This window comes from Drosophila eugracilis, unplaced genomic scaffold (genome assembly GCF_018153835.1).
Source record: "Drosophila eugracilis isolate 14026-0451.02 unplaced genomic scaffold, ASM1815383v1 contig_1771, whole genome shotgun sequence".
In the NCBI taxonomy this organism is placed as follows: Eukaryota; Metazoa; Arthropoda; class Insecta; order Diptera; family Drosophilidae; genus Drosophila; species Drosophila eugracilis.
This window is the reverse complement of record NW_024572612.1, coordinates 62,379-69,335: the sequence shown is the minus strand read 5'-3', so window position 1 is coordinate 69,335 and position 6,957 is coordinate 62,379.

Here is a 6,957-nt window from a genome sequence, read left to right as displayed (position 1 = left end):
ATGTCTGTATGTCTGTATGTCTGTATGTCCTGTATGTCTGTATGTCTGTATGTCTGTATGTCTGTATGTCTGTATGTCTGTATGTCTGTATGTCTGTATGTCTGTATGTCTGTATGTCTGTATGTCTGTATGTCTGTATGTCTGTATGTCTGTATGTCTGTATGTCTGTATGTCTGTATGTCTGTATGTCTGTATGTCTGTATGTCTGTATGTCTGTATGTCTGTATGTCTGTATGTCTGTATGTCTGTATGTCTGTATGTCTCTGTATGTCCTGTATGTCTGTATGTCTGTATGTCTGTATGTCTGTATGTCTGTATGTCTGTATGTCTGTATGTCTGTATGTCTGTATGTCTGTATGTCTGTATGTCTGTATGTCTGTATGTCTGTATGTCTGTATGTCTGTATGTCTGTATGTCTGTATGTCTGTATGTCTGTATGTCTGTATGTCTGTATGTCTGTATGTCTGTATGTCTGTATGTCTGTATGTCTGTATGTCTGTATGTCTGTATGTCTGTATGTCTGTATGTCTGTATGTCTGTATGTCTGTATGTCTGTATGTCTGTATGTCTGTATGTCTGTATGTCTGTATGTCTGTATGTCTGTATGTCTGTATGTCTGTATGTCTGTATGTCTGTATGTCTGTATGTCTGTATGTCTGTATGTCTGTATGTCTGTGTCTGTATGTCTGTATGTCTGTATGTCTGTATGTCTGTATGTCTGTATGTCTGTATGTCTGTATGTCTGTATGTCTGTATGTCTGTATGTCTGTATGTCTTTATGTCTGTATGTCTGTATGTCTGTATGTCTGTATGTCTGTATGTCTGTATGTCTGTATGTCTGTATGTCTGTATGTCTGTATGTCTGTATGTCTGTATGTCTGTATGTCTGTATGTCTGTATGTCTGTATGTCTGTATGTCTGTATGTCTGTATGTCTGTATGTCTGTATGTCTGTATGTCTGTATGTCTGTATGTCTGTATGTCTGTATGTCTGTATGTCTGTATGTCTGTATGTCTGTATGTCTGTATGTCTGTATGTCTGTATGTCTGTATGTCTGTATGTCTGTATGTCTGTATGTCTGTATGTCTGTATGTCTGTATGTCTGTATGTCTGTATGTCTGTATGTCTGTATGTCTGTATGTCTGTATGTCTGTATGTCTGTATGTCTGTATGTCTGTATGTCTGTATGTCTGTATGTCTGTATGTCTGTATGTCTGTATGTCTGTATGTCTGTATGTCTCTGTATGTCTGTATGTCTGTATGTCTGTATGTCTGTATGTCTGTGTAGTCTGTATGTCTGTATGTCTGTATGTCTGTATGTCTGTATGTCTGTATGTCTGTATGTCTGTATGTCTGTATGTCTGTATGTCTGTATGTCTGTATGTCTGTATGTCTGTCTGTATGTCTGTATGTCTGTATGTCTGTATGTCTGTATGTCTGTATGTCTGTATGTCTGTATGTCTGTATGTCTGTATGTCTGTATGTCTGTATGTCTGTATGTCTGTATGTCTGTATGTCTGTATGTCTGTATGTCTGTATGTCTGTATGTCTGTATGTCTGTATGTCTGTATGTCTGTATGTCTGTATGTCTGTATGTCTGTATGTCTGTATGTCTGTATGTCTGTATGTCTGTATGTCTGTATGTCTGTATGTCTGTATGTCTGTATGTCTGTATGTCTGTATGTCTGTATGTCTGTATGTCTGTATGTCTGTATGTCTGTATGTCTGTATGTCTGTATGTCTGTATGTCTGTATGTCTGTATGTCTGTATGTCTGTATGTCTGTATGTCTGTATGTCTGTATGTCTGTATGTCTGTATGTCCTGTATGTCTGTATGTCTGTATGTCTGTATGTCTGTATGTCTGTATGTCTGTATGTCTGTATGTCTGTATGTCTGTATGTCTGTATGTCTGTATGTCTGTATGTCTGTATGTCTGTATGTCTGTATGTCTGTATGTCTGTATGTCTGTATGTCTGTATGTCTGTATGTCTGTATGTCTGTATGTCTGTATGTCTGTATGTCTGTATGTCTGTATGTCTGTATGTCTGTATGTCTGTATGTCTGTATGTCTGTATGTCTGTATGTCTGTATGTCTGTATGTCTGTATGTCTGTATGTCTGTATGTCTGTATGTCTGTATGTCTGTATGTCTGTATGTCTGTATGTCTGTATGTCTGTATGTCTGTATGTCTGTATGTCTGTATGTCTGTATGTCTGTATGTCTGTATGTCTGTGCTGTCTGTATGTCTGTATGTCTGTATGTCTGTATGTCTGTATGTCTGTATGTCTGTATGTCTGTATGTCTGTATGTCTGTATGTCTGTATGTCTGTATGTCTGTATGTCTGTATGTCTGTATGTCTGTATGTCTGTATGTCTGTATGTCTGTATGTCTGTATGTCTGTATGTCTGTATGTCTGTATGTCTGTATGTCTGTATGTCTGTATGTCTGTATGTCTGTATGTCTGTATGTCTGTATGTCTGTATGTCTGTATGTCTGTATGTCTGTATGTCTGTATGTCTGTATGTCTGTATGTCTGTATGTCTGTATGTCTGTATGTCTGTATGTCTGTATGTCTGTATGTCTGTATGTCTGGCATGTCTGTATGTCTGTATGTCTGTATGTCTGTATGTCTGTATGTCTGTATGTCTGTATGTCTGTATGTCCTGTATGTCTGTATGTCTGTATGTCTGTATGTCTGTATGTCTGTATGTCTGTATGTCTGTATGTCTGTATGTCTGTATGTCTGTATGTCTGTATGTCTGTATGTCTGTATGTCTGTATGTCTGTATGTCTGTATGTCTGTATGTCTGTATGTCTGTATGTCTGTATGTCTGTATGTCTGTATGTCTGTATGTCTGTATGTCTGTATGTCTGTATGTCTGTATGTCTGTATGTCTGTATGTCTGTATGTCTGTATGTCTGTATGTCTGTATGTCTGTATGTCTGTATGTCTGTATGTCTGTATGTCTGTATGTCTGTATGTCTGTATGTCTGTATGTCTGTATGTCTGTATGTCTGTATGTCTGTATGTCTGTATGTCTGTATGTCTGTATGTCTGTAGTGTCTGTATGTCTGTATGTCTGTATGTCTGTATGTCTGTATGTCTGTATGTCTGTATGTCTGTGTCTGTATGTCTGTATGTCTGTATGTCTGTATGTCTGTATGTCTGTATGTCTGTATGTCTGTATGTCTGTATGTCTGTATGTCTGTATGTCTGTATGTCTGTATGTCTGTATGTCTGTATGTCTGTATGTCTGTATGTCTGTATGTCTGTATGTCTGTATGTCTGTATGTCTGTATGTCTGTATGTCTGTATGTCTGTATGTCTGTATGTCTGTATGTCTGTATGTCTGTATGTCTGTATGTCTGTATGTCTGTATGTCTGTATGTCTGTATGTCTGTATGTGTCTGTATGTCTGTATGTCTGTATGTCTGTATGTCTGTATGTCTGTATGTCTGTATGTCTGTATGTCTGTATGTCTGTATGTCTGTATGTCTGTATGTCTGTATGTCTGTATGTCTGTATGTCTGTATGTCTGTATGTCTGTATGTCTGTATGTCTGTATGTCTGTATGTCTGTATGTCTGTATGTCTGTATGTCTGTATGTCTGTATGTCTGTATGTCTGTATGTCTGTATGTCTGTATGTCTGTATGTCTGGAATGTCTGTATGTCTGTATGTCTGTATGTCTGTATGTCTGTATGTCTGTATGTCTGTATGTCTGTATGTCTGTATGTCTGTATGTCTGTATGTCTGTATGTCTGTATGTCTGTATGTCTGTATGTCTGTATGTCTCTGTATGTCTGTATGTCTGTATGTCTGTATGTCTGTATGTCTGTATGTCTGTATGTCTGTATGTCTGTATGTCTGTATGTCTGTATGTCTGTATGTCTGTATGTCTGTATGTCTGTATGTCTGTATGTCTGTATGTCTGTATGTCTGTATGTCTGTATGTCTGTATGTCTGTATGTCTGTATGTCTGTATGTCTGTATGTCTGCTGTATGTCTGTATGTCTGTATGTCTGTATGTCTGTATGTCTGTAGTCTGTATGTCTGTATGTCTGTATGTCTGTATGTCTGTATGTCTGTATGTCTGTATGTCTGTATGTCTGTATGTCTGTATGTCTGTATGTCTGTATGTCTGTATGTCTGTATGTCTGTATGTCTGTATGTCTGTATGTCTGTATGTCTGTATGTCTGTATGTCTGTATGTCTGTATGTCTGTATGTCTGTATGTCTGTATGTCCTGTATGTCTGTATGTCTGTATGTCTGTATGTCTGTATGTCTGTATGTGTCTGTATGTCTGTATGTCTGTATGTCTGTATGTCTGTATGTCTGTATGTCTGTATGTCTGTATGTCTGTATGTCTGTATGTCTGTATGTCTGTATGTCTGTATGTCTGTATGTCTGTATGTCACAATATGTCTGTATGTCTGTATGTCTGTATGTCTGTATGTCTGTATGTCTGTATGTCTGTATGTCTGTATGTCTGTATGTCTGTATGTCTGTATGTCTGTATGTCTGTATGTCTGTATGTCTGTATGTCTGTATGTCTGTATGTCTGTATGTCTGTATGTCTGTATGTCTGTATGTCTGTATGTCTGTATGTCTGTATGTCTGTATGTCTGTATGTCTGTATGTCTGTATGTCTGTATGTCTGTATGTCTGTATGTCTGTATGTCTGTATGTCTGTATGTCTGTATGTCTGTATGTCTGTATGTCTGTATGTCTGTATGTCTGTATGTCTGTATGTCTGTATGTCTGTATGTCTGTATGTCTGTATGTCTGTATGTCTGTATGTCTGTATGTCTGTATGTCTGTATGTCTGTATGTCTGTATGTCTGTATGTCTGTATGTCTGTATGTCTGTATGTCTGTATGTCTGTATGTCTGTATGTCTGTATGTCTGTATGTCTGTATGTCTGTATGTCTGTATGTCTGTATGTCTGTATGTCTGTATGTCTGTATGTCTGTATGTCTGTATGTCTGTATGTCTGTATGTCTGTATGTCTGTATGTCTGTATGTCTGTCTGTCTATGTCTGTATGTCTGTATGTCTGTATGTCTGTCTGTATGTCTGTATGTCTGTATGTCTGTATGTCTGTATGTCTGTATGTCTGTATGTCTGTATGTCTACTGTATGTCTGTATGTCTGTATGTCTGTATGTCTGTATGTCTGTATGTCTGTATGTCTGTATGTCTGTATGTCTGTATGTCTGTATGTCTGTATGTCTGTATGTCTGTATGTCTGTATGTCTGTATGTCTGTATGTCTGTATGTCTGTATGTCTGTATGTCTGTATGTCTGTATGTATGTCTGTATGTCTGTATGTCTGTATGTCTGTATGTCTGTGTATGTCTGTATGTCTGTATGTCTGTATGTGTCTGTATGTCTGTATGTCTGTATGTCTGTATGTCTGTATGTCTGTATGTCTGTATGTCTGTATGTCTGTATGTCTGTATATGTCTGTATGTCTGTATGTCTGTATGTCTGTATGTCTGTATGTCTGTATGTCTGTATGTCTGTATGTCTGTATGTCTGTATGTCTGTATGTCTGTATGTCTGTATGTCTGTATGTCTGTATGTCTGTATGTCTGTATGTCTGTATGTCTGTATGTCTGTATGTCTGTATGTGTCTGTATGTCTGTATGTCTGTATGTCTGTATGTCTGTATGTCTGTATGTCTGTATGTCTGTATGTCTGTATGTCTGTATGTCTGTATGTCTGTATGTCTGTATGTCTGTATGTCTGTATGTCTGTATGTCTGTATGTCTGTATGTCTGTATGTCTGTATGTCTGTATGTCTGTATGTCTGTATGTCTGTATGTCTGTATGTCTGTATGTCTGTATGTCTGTATGTCTGTATGTCTGTATGTCTGTATGTCTGTATGTCTGTATGTCTGTATGTCTGTATGTCTGTATGTCTGTATGTCTGTATGTCTGTATGTCTGTATGTCTGTATGTCTGTATGTCTGTATGTCTGTATGGTCTGTATGTCTGTATGTCTGTATGTCTGTATGTCTGTATGTCTGTATGTCTGTATGTCTGTATGTCTGTATGTCTGTATGTCAGTATGTCTGTATGTGTCTGTATGTCTGTATGTCTGTATGTCTGTATGTCTGTATGTCTGTATGTCTGTATGTCTGTATGTCTCTGTATGTCTGTATGTCTGTATGTCTGTATGTCTGTATGTCTGTATGTCTGTATGTCTGTATGTCTGTATGTCTGTATGTCTGTATGTCTGGGTCTGTATGTCTGTATGTCTGTATGTCTGTATGTCCGTATGTCTGTATGTCTGTATGTCTGTATGTCTGTATGTCTGTATGTCTGTATGTCTGTATGTCTGTATGTCTGTATGTCTGTATGTCTGTATGTCTGTATGTCTGTATGTCTGTATGTCTGTATGTCTGTATGTCTGTATGTCTGTATGTCTGTATGTCTGTATGTCTGTATGTCTGTATGTCTCTGTATGTCTGTATGTCTGTATGTCTGGCTGTCTGTATGTCTGTATGTCTGTATGTCTGTATGTCTGTATGTCTGTATGTCTGTATGTCTGTATGTCTCTGTATGTCTGTATGTCTGGCATGTCTGTATGTCTCTGTATGTCTGTATGTCTGTATGTCTGTATGTCAGGTCTGTATGTCTGTATGTCTGTATGTCTGTATGTCTGTATGTCTGTATGTCTGTATGTCTGTATGTCTGTATGTCTGTGTGTCTGTATGTCTGTATGTCTGTATGTCTGTATGTCTGTATGTCTGTATGTCTGTATGTCTGTATGTCTGTATGTCTGTATGTCTGTATGTCTGTATGTCTGTATGTCTGTATGTCTGTATGTCTGTATGTCTGTATGTCTGTATGTCTGTATGTCTGTATGCTGTATGTCTGTATGTCTGTATGTCTGTATGTCTGTATGTCTGTATGTCTGTATGTCTGTATGTCTGTATGTCTGTATGTCT